This window comes from Oncorhynchus mykiss, chromosome 9, assembly GCF_057628025.1.
Source record: "Oncorhynchus mykiss isolate SJ-2025 chromosome 9, ASM5762802v1, whole genome shotgun sequence".
Taxonomy (NCBI): domain Eukaryota; kingdom Metazoa; phylum Chordata; class Actinopteri; order Salmoniformes; family Salmonidae; genus Oncorhynchus; species Oncorhynchus mykiss.
Window position 1 is genome coordinate 34,747,093 of NC_143030.1, and position 15,778 is coordinate 34,762,870.

A 15,778-nucleotide genomic window follows, 5' to 3' on the forward strand; every position below is an offset into this window, starting at 1 on the left:
ACACACACACACACACACACAAAAATGTGCCTTATCAGGCATTTTGCTATCTTTTTGAATCACTCAGAATCCTTTTACAGATACATACACACTATCCCACTCTGTCTCAAATCCCTCCACTCTCACACACACACACATCCCTATCCCTCCTGCCATATGCCACCCTCCCGAACGAGAGGGAGAGCTCCCAAATTGGGTGCCTATCAGAGCCTAAAGCGACTGAGAGTCATCCGAGACTGCCGCTACCCTGTCACTTAATCCAGCCATGTCTCACTCATTAGGCTCCCAGCAAGAAAACTACGGAACCGGCACCTCAAGCCAACCAAGGCAGAGTGCATCTCCATCCCGCAAAGCTTTTCAACATATCTATTACTTTCTCTCATGGGCACTCATAAAGATTCACACATTGCAGCTGCAAGTGGAGCTGGTGTATCTCTCTCTCTGTCTGCTTGCTGCTGTAAAGAAGGAAGGAAGAAAGAGAGGGAGGAGAGGAGGGAGGAGAAAGAGAGATGCTGGGATGAAGTTAGACTAGTCATTTCCATGGTAACCTCTCTCTTTCTGTCTCCCTCAACTCCCTCCCTTTCCATCCCTTCTCTCTCGCTCTCTCGATCTCTCTCCGTTTGACATGGAGGGTCAGGGAGGTATAGCCTAGAGTGAGCTGCTACACCCCAGCAGTAGCACACATATTACCCTGTTCAGATCGATAGGTTGATTGAGTTCAGACGCTCTCCCATCTGCTTCAAGGGATGACTTCTCCCATCACAGCTTGTACAGTAACTACAACACAACAGAGGAAGAGGAAGAGTGAACTGCTGCCTCCAAGACCACAGAAGAAGAGGGAGAGTGAGCTACAGCTTAAAGACTACAGAGGAAGACTGAAAATGAACTGCAGATTTCAAGAAGGCAGAGAAAGAAAGTGTGAACTACTGCTTCCAAGACCACAGAGGAAGAGGAACAGTGAAATACTGCCTCCAAAACCACAGAGGAAGAGATACTTTTGACAACTGTGCAGGTGCAAAGATTTGTCACAATGCATTTTTGTGCTGTAGGCCTATGCATCACTGCTGCTGTTCAGAAGTGTGACACTGTGTTGATTTTGCAGTGTGGAATATGCATATGCAAACCTGTGCCCTTGTGCTAGCTATAAGTCCAGCACCAATGCTGCATGTTCTTGAAATAATAGTGTGACAAAAAAATGCTAAGTAGAACTCAGTTTGTTCTAAACACACTGCTCCTTGAGATCTGAACCTGATGCTTATAATCTACTGTTGATTAGAGGAAGTGGAACTGCTTTTGAGGCCCTTTTGCCTGTTCTTAGCTGTGTTGTTTTGTTTTCCTGGCCACGTCACACTCATCCTCTTGGTGTGTGTCCTACTGAGCCTCTGCACGCACATGCGCACACCAACAACCTAGCTCATTACTGTGTGACCGCCCTCCCATGCACTGTAAAAAATGTAAGCGTTGAATCTACTTAAAAAAAATAAAGGCAACAAATGTACACAGAATATTATTGAATAGATGTAATGTCTTGTGTTTTTCAGCCCAGGGAATAATAGCCATACAGATGTGTTGGATTTACTGATAAAAGTATTAAAAATGTGATACAAATATTTAGTAAACCAAAATATCAGTGTTTCATAAACATTTAACATTGTTAAATGTATTTGATAATTTGCTATTTCAAACCTTTTTGTAGGCATTGTTGAGCACAGAGCTCAATCCAACAGCAGTAACTAGAGGTAGAAATGCAAGCATTGCAGAATGTGACATTTGCTTCTGTTTTTAAAAGAGTGGTGATGGGAATGGGTCGTCTCATCATCGAACATCAATTTGCTTGACGGTTTGGATATCCATTCATCATGCTCCATTACACTTCATGACACAACAAGCTTCTTAACACTTATATATAAATATACTTCTCTTTCTTTAAACATGCATACAACATTGTGAAAAATAATCACAGTCTAAACATTTTGAAATACCCACAATCCTCTAAAAATAGAGACGCTCACCAAGTTGTTGCAAGAACTTAAAATGATTAAGTAGAGAGAAATATATATATATATTTAAATTATATTCCAACACCTAAAATTCTTACTTAAAAGTTTTTGATAAAATGAAAATAACAAATCATTGAAAGGACTTGCATTCATTTTCAATAACTATATGTTGGTTGTATATTTCTGTCAATTTCAATTGACCCCAGATTTTTTTTACAGTATGTGCAAAACGTGAGAACGGGGGTCTAGAAAGACAATTGCTCATTATTGATCTTGCCTTTTTTAACCAATCTACTGGAAGCCTAGACAAAACACTGTCTGTTTGTTATGTTTATTTCCCCTCTATCGTTTTGTTTATTTTTTTGTTTTGGCTCTCCACCTGGTGTATGGCTCTCTACCTGGTGTATATGTCTGATCGATCTGTTTGTTGCTCTCTCCCTATTTAATGGCCATGTTTGTTTCTACATCAGTTCTATAAAGAGCTGAACGTAATTGGGATTTTGTGCTAAAAAGAGGACTGTAAGATTAATTGGGGGCCTGGTGTAACGTCCTGATGAGGTGTTGGGCACCTGAGGGAGTTTCGTGGATTTAATCAATTCCAGCCTTGCTAGCTTCTCCTACCTGAGATATAGACTAATGTATTAACTTTAAACTGTGAAGACTCACTCAGTGAGTTTTCATTGTTTTTTACTGGCGGGATACATTCACCCTGTGGTGTTCTTTGTTTTGATCACCACATGTGCTGAAATAGTAGCGCTATGGAACTCTTTAACCTCTTGAACCTATAGGGGCGCTGTGTCATTATTGGATAAAAAGACGTGCCCGTTTTAAGCGCAATATTTTGTCACGAAAAGATGCTCGACTATGCATGGAATTGACAGCCTTGGAAAGACACAACTCTGACGTCTCCAAAACTGCAAAGATATTATCTGTGCGTGCCCCAGAACTAATGCAACAGGCGAAACCAAGATGATGTTTCATACAGGAAATGCCGCGGATTCTGAAGGCGCTGTGTTCCAATGTCTCCTTATATGGCTGTGAATGCGCCAGGAATGAGCCTACGCTTTCTGTATATTCCCCGAGGTGTCTGCAGCATTGTGACGTGTTTGTAGGCATATCATTGGAAGATTGACCATAAGAGACTACATTTACCTGGTGTCCCGCCCGGTGTCCTGTGTGCGTAATCAGCAAGTCCATGCGCGTTCCATTTCTTCAGAATTGAAAGTAAACTGCCACGATGGATTTTATCGTCGATAGATATGTGAAAAACACCTTGAGGATTGATTCTAAACATCGTTTGCCATGTTTCTGTCGATATTATGGAGTTAATTTGGAAAAAAGTTCGCGTTTTAATGACTTAATGACCCAAATGTGATGAACAAAACGGAGTGATTAGTCGACACAAATAATATTTTTTGTAAAAACGGAACATTTGCTATCTAACAGAGTCTCCTCATTGAAAACATCTGAAGTTCTTCAAAGGTAAATTATTTTATTTGAATGCTTTTATGGTTTTTTGTGGAAAATGTTGCATGCTGAATGCTAGGCTTAATGCAATGCTAGGCTATCAACACTCTTACACAAATGCTTGTTTAGCTATGGTTCAAAAGCATATTTTGAAAATCTGAGATGACAGTGTTGTTAACAAAAGGCTAAGCTTGAGAGCAAATAGATTAATTTCATTTCATTAGCCATTTTCATGAATAGTTAACGTTGTGTTATGCTAATGAGCTTGCTGATAGATTTACACAATCCTGGATACAGGGGGTTTTTCGTAGCTAAACGTGACGCAGAAAACGGAGCGATTTGTCCTAAACAAATAATCTTTCAGGAAAAACTGAACATTTGCTATCTGAGAGTCTCCTCATTGAAAACATCTGAAGTTCTTCAAAGGTAAATTATTTTATTTGAATGCTTTTCTGTTTTTTTGTGTAAATGTTGCCAGCTGAATGCTAACGCTAAATGCTACGCTAAATGCTACGTTAGCCATCAATACTGTTACACAAATGCTTGTTTTGCAATGGTTGAGAAGCATATTTTGAAAATCTGAGATGACAGTGTTGTTAACAAAAGGCTAAGCTTGAGAGCTAGCATATTTATTTCATTTCATTTGCGATTTTCATGAATAGTTAACGTTGCGTTATGGTAATGAGCTTGAGTCTGTATTCACGATCCCGGATCCGGGATGGGGAGATCAGAAAGGTCAAAGCAGGTAATAGTCTATTTGCTATGAGTACAGAAATTAAGAGAGAGAAGTAAGAAGCATTTTGAGGTGGTTGTTTTACTGTCAAATAATGTTTTCTCTTGAACATAAGCTTATACAGCACAGGACATTTGATGAAATCCAACTTCAAAAAAGCATACTCTGAGTTGTCCTTATGTTAGGTACTGATCTGGCTATGCCAAATTGCTTTGGGCTACACTAGTCATTTAGCAGACAAGATCTGCTTATAATTTCGTGGCATTATTTTATAGTCTGAAGAATACAGTTGAACAAAGCTAAATAAAATATAAATGTTTTCTCCAAATGATTTAAGGGAGTGTACACTGTGTTGAGCGGTTAACAAAGCGGTTCATTTACAGTTATTTATGTAGCTTTAGTTGTTCTACAAACGTTGGGCTATATGTTTACATTTTTAATACATTGTAAGGCTGCATGATGAGACTCTAATAATGATTTGAAAAAAAGTTGCTTGAAAAGGCATGAACTTTGCTTTGTTTCTTGCGCAGGCTGAACACACTCCAATAGTCTCTCATTCACAATTTGACAAGCAACTTGTTAATGCCTTGAATTTCGCGGCGGCATCCCTTTCGTGGCCGTAATACACCCTAAAAAAATCCATGCCTTTTGCGGCATGGAGTGCTGTCTTGTGCCCTTCTCCCTGAGTGTGCTGCACAATCCGAAGTGCCTCTCATTCACATAGCTCTCTGTCACGTGATCGTGACAGGTTACAAGTGAAGGCAGGCACATGGGGGAAGTAACTGCCACTTTAGATGTGATACAAATCTTACTAAAACATATAGGCCTATGGGCTAGGCTACATGAAGTGTGTGCAGTGGTGGAAAAAGTACCCAATTGTTGTACTTGAGTAAAAGTAAAGATACCTTAATAGAAAATGACTCAAGTAAAAGTAAAAGTCACCAGGTAAAATACTACTTCAGTAAAAATCAAAAAATATTTGGTTTTAAATATACTTAGGTATCAAAAGTAAGTGTAATTCCTAAAATGTACTTACGTTTCTAAAGTACAAGTACAGTATAAATCATTTCAAATTCCTTATATTATGCAAGGCCACATGTTCTATTTTCTTTGCAATTGCAATTGTGAATAGCCAGGGACACTGGCTAGCCACAACTCTCACACATAATTTATAAAGGAAGCATGTGTTTAGTGAGTCTGACAGATCAAAAGCAGTAAGGATGACCAGGGATGTTCTCTTGATAAGTGTGTGAATTAGACCATTTCCTGTCCTGCTAAGCATTCAAAATGTTACTAGTTCTTTTTGGTGTCAGGGAAATTGTATGGAGTAAAAAGTACATTATATTCTTTAGGAATGTAAATAGTAAAGTATTGTACAGATCCCCCCCAAAAAACAACTTAAGTAGTACTTTAAAGTATTACTTAAGTACTTTACACCACTGGGTGTGTGACTATGATTCAAAAAAGTCACACAAAAAGGCATTGCTTCTTATGCTGGGCATCATACACAAGTGATAATATATCATTCACAAGTGATAGGCTAATATTGTCACTTATCAGACTATTCTTGATTTAATATTGTCTTTACATATACTAAAACATTTTTTTTTAGAATGGACCATTATCATGCACCTATATCGAAACAAGGGTAGCAGGGAAAAATACATGTCATCTATGCACTTAAATCTATGCACTTTTCCAAGTAGTTTATTTTCACACCAGGCAGGTATGCTAAATGTAAGCAATTTGGTTAATATTAGGAAAGTTGAGAAATAAATGTAGTAGGCAGACCTAGTCTATAAAAAGCTGATGGGACCCTCGTCTTTTTATTAGTGGCCATCACTCTGTTTTCTCCCGCAATTTCATATCCTGTGTTGCGTAACATGATCTCATGGCAATCGTGAAGTGTTTGATAAGATTTTCAAGTACATTTGCATTGATGTCACAGTGATTAGAGGGAAAATAGCATGACGAGTACCAAGCAGTTTGCATGTTTGGTAGGCTACTAATGACCAGCAGCAGCATCAGCGCTTGGAGAAGCCAATTTACCATGATTAAACGGTCAAATCGAATTTGATTGCCTTCATGACTCGTGACCGCCGGTGTGGCGGTAATACGGTCACCGCAACAGTCCTAGGTATGACATACAAACACACATACAGGTTCATACGAAGATATTCATACACACGAACATACACTTGCTCATACGCTCATACACACACACACACACACACACACACAGACACATGCCCAGAGGGTTGATTTCAAAGCCCCTCCTGTCTGTATCTTTAATGTTAGCAGCAGTCCGATCAACCACTGCTAAGTCAAACTCTGAAGTCCTGCAGAACAGATAACAATAGACATTGACACTTGATGTTCAAATAAAATAAGTTGTAAATGGTATGAAACTGTAGGAAGAGAAAGAGAGAAGGGGAAAGTGTCAGAAAAGGAGAGAGGGATAGAGAAGTAAAGCGAGGTTGAGCAATAACTGTAATCTAAAACAAATCTAATTTGAAACAAAAGTATACACCTTCTTATATTTAGAGTAAATAACTCGACGGACTCTAGAAAAGCTTAACCAAGTTTACTTCTTCCCAAAGGGTCGAAACAGCTGCATTCAGACAAAAACATGTTTCCACCACCACAAGTATATATACTCCAATTTATGCAATTTATGGTCATCAAATTTGATATGATCTTCATCTAAGTCACAACAATAGACAAGTGTCCTTAAAACTAATAACACACAAATTATTTTATTTTTCTTGTCTATATTGAATACATAATTTAACTTCTTTGGGATAGGGGGCGGTATTTTGACGTCCGGATGAAAAGCATGCCCAAAGTAAACTGCCTGCTACTCAGGCCCAGAATCTAGGATATGCACATACTTGGTAGGTCTGGATAGAAGACACTCTAAAGTTTTTAAAACTGTTACAATAATGTCTGTGAGTGTAACAGAACTGAAATGGCAGGCAAAACCCAGACGACAAACCAAGCCCCCAAAAAAACGTTTTCATCCTACCACCGATTTCAATGGCTGGCACTTTTATAATAGGGCGAAATCGTGCCGGATTGCAGTTCCTAGGGCTTCCACTAGATGTCAACAGTCTTTAGAAAGAGTTTCAGGCTGGTATTTGGAAAAATTAGGGAGAGAAGTAGTTTTCTAAGGGCTCCCATTTTGGCTGTAGTGTTTCCATGCGCATGGCCGAGATAGCGCGTTCTTTTTGTTTATCTCCAGTAAAGACAATAATGATTCTTCGTCTTACATTTTATTGTTTATTTGCATATTAGGGTACCTAAGGATTGATTATAAATGTTGATTGACTTGTTTGGATAAGTTTATTGGTAACGTTTGGGATTCATTTTGTATGCATTTTGACCGATGGAATCCGAGTGGAATATTGACGCATTCCAGCTAAACTAAGTTTTTGGATATAAAGAAGAAATTTATCGAACAAAAGGACCATTTGTAATGTAACTGAGACCTTTTGGAGTGCCAACAGAAGAAGATCTTCAAAGGTCCGGCTTACAATATATCGCTATTTCTGACTTCCGTGTCGCAACTTCCTGGTTGAAAATCATTTGTTATGCATTTGTGTGCTGGACGCTGTCCTCAGATAATCGCATGGTTTGCTTTCACTGTAAAGCCTTTTTGAAATCTGACACCTTGGCCGGATTAATTTAGCTTTGGCTGATGGAGGTCCTGATGAACCACGTCCAGATAAAGCATCCGGAGTGAAGAAATTGAAAAAAAAAAAAAATGAGTTACAGAAAAACTTAAAATATAAACGGTAATTAAAAAGTAAAAACCGTAAAGTTGTCAGGTAGCAAAGTAAGGTTAGCAACAAAATGCACAGCAGCACGTAAACAAGTCTGCAAGATGTTTAAATTATGTATTCAATATAGACAAGAAAAATACAACAATTTATGTGTTATTAGTTTGTGCACACTGTGACTAATTTATGCAGAAATCCAGGTAATTCCAAGGGTTCATTTACTTTTTCTTGCCACTGTTCATCACAGGAGACTGAAATATAACAAAACCGTTTGACATAGGCACACTGGATTTTCAGCTTTTTGTTGTTTATTAATTATGAAAATATGAAAAATATTAACTTCTTATGGCTTGGGGGCAGTATTGAGTAGCTTGGATGAATAAGGTGCCCAGAGTAAACTACCTGCTCCTCAGTCTCAGTTGCTAATATATGCATATTATTAGTAGCATTGAATAGAAACCACTCTGAAGTTTCTAAAGCTGTTTGAATGATGTCTGTGAGTATAACAGAACTCATATGGCAGGCAAAAACCTGAGAAGAAATCCAAACAGGAAGTGAGAAATCTGAGGTTGGTAGATTCTTGACACAGTTCCAATTGAAATCCCATTGAGATATGGATGAAGTTGCACTTCTTAGGGCTTCCACTAGATGTCAACCGTCTATAGAAATTTGAATGAAGCTTCTACTGTGTTGTGTGACTGAATAAGAGCAGAATGAGCCATGTGTCTGGCAGTCAGCCATATCCTGGTCATGTGCATTCCACATGATATCCACTTGCTCCTCAAGACACAAGGGAATTCTCCGGTTGGAACTTTATTGAAGATTTATGATAAAAACATCCTAATGATTGATTCTGTATTTAGTTTGAAATGTTTCTTCGACCTGTAATATAACTTTTTGAAGTTTTTGTCAGAAATAAAGCTCGACCAGAACGAGCGTTTGGATATGTATGCCAAACGCGCTAACAGAAGGAGGTATTTGGACATAAATAACGGACATTATCTAACAAAACAAACATTTATTGTGGACCTAGGATTCCTGAGAGTGCATTCTGATGAAGATCATCAAAGGTAAGGGAATATTTATCATGTCATTTCTGGTTTCTTTTGACTCAAACATGGCGGCAAATGTTTTCTTTTTCTGTGCGCCGTCTCAGATTATTGCACGGTTTGTTATTTCCGTAAAGTTTTTTTTAAATCTGACACAGCGGTTGCATTAAGGAGAGGTATCGCTATAATTCCATGTGTATAACTTGTATTATCATCTACATTTATGATGAGTATTTCTGTTGAATCGATGTGGCTATGCAAAATCACTGGATGTTTTTGGAACTAGTGAATGTAATGCGCCAATGTAAACTCAGATTTTGATATGAATATGAACTTTATCAAACAAAACATACATATATTGTGTAACATGAAGTCCTATGAGTGTCATCTGATGAAGATCAAAGGTTAGTGATTCATTTTATCTCTATTTGTGCTTTTTGTGACTCTGGCAGGAAAATCTTTGGCTGGAAAAATGGCTGTGTTTTTCTGTGGCTTTTTGGTGACCTAACATAATCGTTTGTGGTCCTTTTGCTGTAAAGCATATTTGAAATTGGACACTGTGGTGGGATTAGCAACAAGATAACCTTTAAAATGGGATAAGATAAATGTATGTTTGAGGAACTTTAATTATGAGACTTCTGTTGTTTTGAATTTGGCGAGCTTTACTCTCACTGGCTGTTGTCATATCATCCCATTAACGGGATTTCAGCACTAAGAAGTTTTAACTTCTTGACGCACCCATCCCGTTAGCGGGATCATTTTCATCAACACCCGCTGAATTGCAGCGCGGCAAATTCAAATTAAATTACTAAACATATTTAATTTTCATGAAATCACAGGTGCAATATAGCAAAACACAGTTTAGCTTGTTGTTAATCCACCTGGCATGTCAGATTTCAATACAGCTTTTCGGCGAAAGCATAACAAGCATTTATGTAAGAACATCTCTCTCAGTAGACAAAATATTACAAAATAGCTATCCACTGACGCGATGTTATCGCTCTCGCTCATTTTTTCAAAATAAAAGCCTGAAACTATGTCTAAAGACTGTTGACACCTTGAGGAAGCCATAGGAAAATGAATCTGGTTGATGTCCCTTTAAATGTAGGCAAGGCATCCAATGGAACAGAGAGCTTTCAGGAAAAACAGCACTTCCTGTTTTGATTTTCCTCAGGTTTTCGCCTGCAATATCAGTTATGTTATACTTACAGACACTATTTTGACAGTTTTGGAAACTTTAGAGTGTTTTCTATCCTAATCTAACAATTATATGCATATTCTAGTTTCTGGGCCTGAGAAAAGCAGTTTCAAATGGGTACGTTTTTTAGCCAAAAACTAAAATCCTGCCCCCTACACTCAAGTTTTAAGAAACATTCCACCCGTGAGGCCACTAGGTCATTTGATTGCAAGAAAGGGCTACACCATTCGCCACCATTGTTGCAACCCCTATTACCTGTCTGTTCAACCTTTCTTTCGTATATTCCGAGATTCCAAAAGATTGGAAAGCTGCCGCGGTCATCCCCCTCTTCAAAGGTGGTGACACTTTAGACCCAAACTGTTATAGACCTATATACCTCCAAACGAGCTTCAATGCAATACAACACTCCTTCCGTGGCCTCCAAATGCTCTTAAACGCTAGCAAAACCAAATGCATGCTTTTCAACCGTTCGTTACCCTCACCTGCCCGCCCGACAAGCATCACTACTCTGGACGGTTCTTACCTAGAATACGTGGACAACTACAAATACCTAGGTGTCTGGCTAGACTCCTTCCAGACTCATATCAAACATCTCCAATCCAAAATCAAATCTAGAACCGGCTTTCTATTTCGCAACAAAGCCTCCTTCACTCATGCCGCCAAACTTAACCTCGTAAAACTGACTATCCTACAAATCCTCGACTTCGGCGATGTCATCTACAAAATAGCTTCCAATACTCAACTCAGCAAATTGGATATGGTCTATCACAGTGCCATCCATTCTGTTACCAAAGCACCTTATACCACCCACCACTGCGACCTGTATGCTCTAGTCGGCTGGCCATCGCTACATATTCATTGCCAGATCCACTGGCTCCAGATCATCTATAAGTCTATGCTAGATAAAGCTCCTCCTTATCTCAGCTCACTGGTCACGATAACAACACCCACCCGTAGCATGCGCTCCAGCATGCTTTGGTCATCCCCAAAGCCAACACCTTCTTTGCTCGCCTTTCCTTCCAGTTCTCTCCTGCCAGTGACTTGAACTAATTTCAAAAATCCCTGAAGCTGGAGACTTATATTTCACCGACACTACCTTTAAACATCAGCTATCTGAGCAGCCAACCGATCGCTGTAGCTGTACATAGTCCATCAGTAAAAAGCCCACCCAATCTACCTAATCCCCATATTGTTTTAGTTTATTTTGCTGCTCTTTTGCACACCAGTATCACTACTTACACACCATCATCTGCTCATCATCATCTGCTCATCTATCACTCCAGTGTTAATCTGCTAAATTGTAATTCCTTTGCTACTATGGCATATTTATTGCCTTACCTCCTCATGCCATTTGCACACACTGTATAAATAATTTCTTTTTTTCTATTGTGTTATTGACTGTATGCTTGTTTATTCCATGTGTAACTCTGTGTTGTTGTTTCTGTTGCACTGCTTTGCTTTATCTTGGCCAGGTCGCAGTTGTAAATGAGAATTTGTTCTCGACTAGCTTACCTGGTTACATCAAGGTGAGAAAAAAAGAAAAAACAAACCTAGAGAAGAGTCCCCTCAGCCAGCTGGTTCTGGGGCTCTGTTCAATTTGGTTAGGTCTAAATGTTTCTCACCACCTGGATTTGGTCTTATGTAGCAACATTTAAAGTTCTGTTTTTTACATTGGATAAACATAGACACTCAGCGCTACAAAATAGTATATCATACACTGCATTTGAGGAAACAATGGGAAAGTAATTCTGCTTTGAAAGTTGATCAACTTGTGAACTCACTTTTGAGAAAACAGTCTTTCAATGTTTTGGTATTACTGTTGGAGTGCCCTTCTTTGTCTACAGCCATTCAGCATCGTTCACACCCTTTTAAGCCTTAGCCCCACCCATCTCTTTAAGGGTTTAGCCGTGCATTCTGTACTAACTTGTCAGCTACTTCCAGACATCTAAGAGAGAGAGAACAGCTCACTGAACATTACTCGCCCTAGCAGAGCTGGTTAGGCTGTTACAGTATGTTATCCATAGCGTTGGTGACCGCAACTGTGTTGTCAGATTATCCGTTGGTAAATTCAGAGCGTTTCACATTCAGAGCGCACACTGGACGCTCTGGCCAGAAAGTAGGGTTGTTCTGAAAGCTCTGACCTCACGATGACTGTCAAGCACCCAAGATAACTGGCTAACATTGGCTAGCTACTTCCAGACACATAATGAGAGAACACCCCACTCTGACCATTTTACTCCCCCTAAAAGAGCTGGTTAGGCAGTTCTCATGTTATCCAGAGCGTTGGTGACTATAACAGTACTGCTGGCAACAATTGAATTTTGCTTTGTTGTCGACGTTTACTGACACCGGACATATTCAACTGGCGTTGAGCGTTCAAAAATTCATCAGTTATTCTGCGCTCTGGCACACTAAGATGAGTCTTTTGTTAAGAAATGTAGCTAGCTAGCTAAACAATGAATCCCAACGCATGATGTAACATTAGTTAGCAAGACAGCCAGCTAACGTTAGCTAGCTAGCTAACAGTACACTAAATTGAAATGAAAATACTTTTTTCAAAATTAGAGTGGAGTCTTTTGTTAAGACATGTAGTTAGCTAGCTAGCTAAAAAATGGACCATAATCACAACTCATGTCGTTACTACCCTGCATGAATCGGCAGGTAGCTAACCAACCAGGTTCTATGATTGTAACTAGTCAAGCAAATGTGTCTGAGATACGAATAATTAGATCATACACATAATGTTAGCTAGCTAACAGTACACTTGAAATTAAACAATTTTCTGTCAAATTAGAAACGTGTAATATCTGAAAATTTAGCTAGCTAGACTATCTTACCAGTATACATCATGGTTGGACGCATCTCCTGTCTGATGTCATGCACGTCGTAATCCAGACTGCTGTTTTCTCCATCTCCTTAGCCACAGAATCATACTCGAATTCCATTGATTTCAGAACTCGGTCCTCCAGAAAGTGGAGAGCATACACATAACATTAGCTAGCGAGCCAGCCAGCTAACGTTAGCTAGCTATTAGTACACTTTAACTTGGCATTATGTTTATGCAGTTTTACTACACAATACATGTTTTAAAAAGCTGTGTTTGACACAATTACCTAGACATACTGACCAGCTCCAATAGACTATGTGGCAGACCAATCCAAACTCATCTCTCAATCATGGCTAGTGGGAAGGTTGCTCACGTTTTCTGTGTCTTAACTAACTAGGCTCGTAATTTAACAACAACTGACCGCAAATTAAGAAAATCCTTGACTATGTACAGAATCACGGCAGCAAGATTTGTGATCAACAAACAACATTGTAAATACAACTTATACAACTTATGTATCTGTTAATTTATTTTCTACTACTTGCACAATGTTACAAAACTGTACATAACCAATAATATAACATTTGAAATGTCTATATTCTTGTAAAACTGTTGTGAGTGTAATGTTTACTAATGATTCCCTTGTTAATTACAACCTCTTGATACTACCCATCCCGGGTCCGGGAGCGTAATCATCATCTGACACTAATTAGAATAACGCAACGGACATAAATATTACTAGAAAATATTCAGATTCATGAAATCACAAGTGAAATATGTTGAAACACAGCTTAGCCTTTTGTTAATCACCCTGTCATCTCAGATTTGGAAAATATGCTTTACAGACAAAGCAAGACAAGCATTTGTGTAAGTTTATCGATAGCCTAGCATAGCATTTTGCCTAGCTAGCAGCAGGCAACTTGGTCATGAAAATCAGAAAAGCAATCAAATTAAATTCTTTACCTTTGATGAGCTTCGGATGTTTTCACTCACGAAACTCCCAATTAGATAGCAAATGTTCCTTTTTTCCAAAAATATTATTTTTGTAGGCGAAATAGCTCCTTTGTTCTTCACGTTTGGCTGAGAAATCGACCGGAAATATTCCAAATTAGCTCCATAATATCGACAGAAACATGGCAAATGTTGTTTCTAATCAATCCTCAAGGTGTTTTTCAAATATCTATTCAATAATGTATCCACCGGGACAATTGGCTTTTCAGTAGGACGGAGAGGAGTAATGGCTACCTCTGTATTTTACGCAAGAATCACTCTGAGAGCCATCAGGTGACCACTTACGCAATATAGTCGCTTACGCTCATTCTTCAACATAAATGTGTAAAACTACGTCACAATGCTGTAGACACCTTGGGGAATACGTAGAAAAGGGAATCTGGTTGATAGCCCATTCACTGCTCAATAGAGACGCATCGGAACGCAGAGCTTTCAAAACATAAGTCACTTCCTGTTTGGATTTTTCTCAGGCTTTCGCCTGCAATATCAGTTCTGTTATACTCACAGACAATATTTTTACAGTTTTCTATCCTAAGCTGTCAATTATATGCATATTCTAGCATCTTGTCCTGACAAAATAGCCCGTTTACATTGGGAACATCATTTTTCCAAAAATGAAAATACTGCCCCCTAGTTACAAGATACCTTTTGTTTATTGTCTATTCCATTTGCTTTGGCAATGTAAACATATGTTTCCCATGCCAATACATCCCTTTGAATTGAATTGAGAGAGAGAGGATGGGGGCCATAGGTCATTCACACAGAAGGGTTCATTTATTGGCACAAAACGGGTCATTCAATATATACATGCCACAGTGATGAAACTTGAACTGGTCACCAACATTTGCCATACCTCCACTGTCTTTCAATCAACTTTGCGTCCTGTTTTCATTAAGTTTCTTCTTGTATGACTACCCAGAGAGTGAATTTGTCTGCATTGCCGATGCAAAAATGTACCTAAGGGAGGAGCTTTAATAGCTGCTCTATACTAGGCTCATACTCGCAAGGGACACTAGATAGGTACCATCCTCTCCGCCCCCTTCGACGAGACTCAGGTGTCATTTGGTCTAATGAAAACTAATGAACACTGTACGTGACAGAGTCTTTACCACCCACTTAAAGTCTGCTGCCGCGCCCTATTTCCCAGGGGCCTTTGCATAGAGTCACACTAGTTACGACAAAGTAGAAGGTGTGAGAGGATGAGGCCAAAAGAGAACAGTTGTTCTACAAAACATGAAAAAAAGACAATATAACAACATAAAAAATGTAAAATAACCATACTCACTTGTTGGTTTACTGTAGCTGTTTTAGCATTATTCCATTCTTTTCATTTCCTTTCTTGTGGTGTGTGTGTGCGTGTGAGTGTGCAGCATTTGTTTAGGCCTTCCAGTAGCAGCAAAGTGCACATCTGGGACTGGGAGGCAAAACTAATGACTGTCTATGGCTTTATGTCTCTGTGTGTTCATGGACACAACACTAGAAGAGAATAAGCACTGGCTTCACACGGAATAGCATAGTAGCATATTTACTCGACCCCCACTGTGTTCCCCTGCTACTGTGCTCACAATAGCTGAGGAAACACTTTTATTTTGCCCCCAGATAGACGGAGAGGGAAAAAATGAGAGATTGAGAAAGACATTGTGAGAGAGATTGAGAGAGAGATTGGGAAAGAGGGAGGAAGCGAGAAAAGTAGAAGAAGAGCGAAGGAGAGGAA

At 39.0% G+C, this 15,778-nt stretch overlaps 1 long non-coding RNA gene across 1 annotated transcript in view; it reads left to right on the forward strand.

Moving 5' to 3' along the window:
• The first annotated feature begins 3,375 nt into the window (after nt 1-3,375).
• The window catches only part of LOC149980890 (uncharacterized), a 238,439-nt gene continuing 226,036 nt past the window's right edge, over nt 3,376-15,778 (forward strand). Inside the window, exons 1-2 of the long non-coding RNA XR_016483204.1 lie at nt 3,376-3,482; nt 3,832-3,893. This is a non-coding gene — a long non-coding RNA (uncharacterized LOC149980890). The remainder of the gene's footprint in view (nt 3,483-3,831; nt 3,894-15,778) is intronic.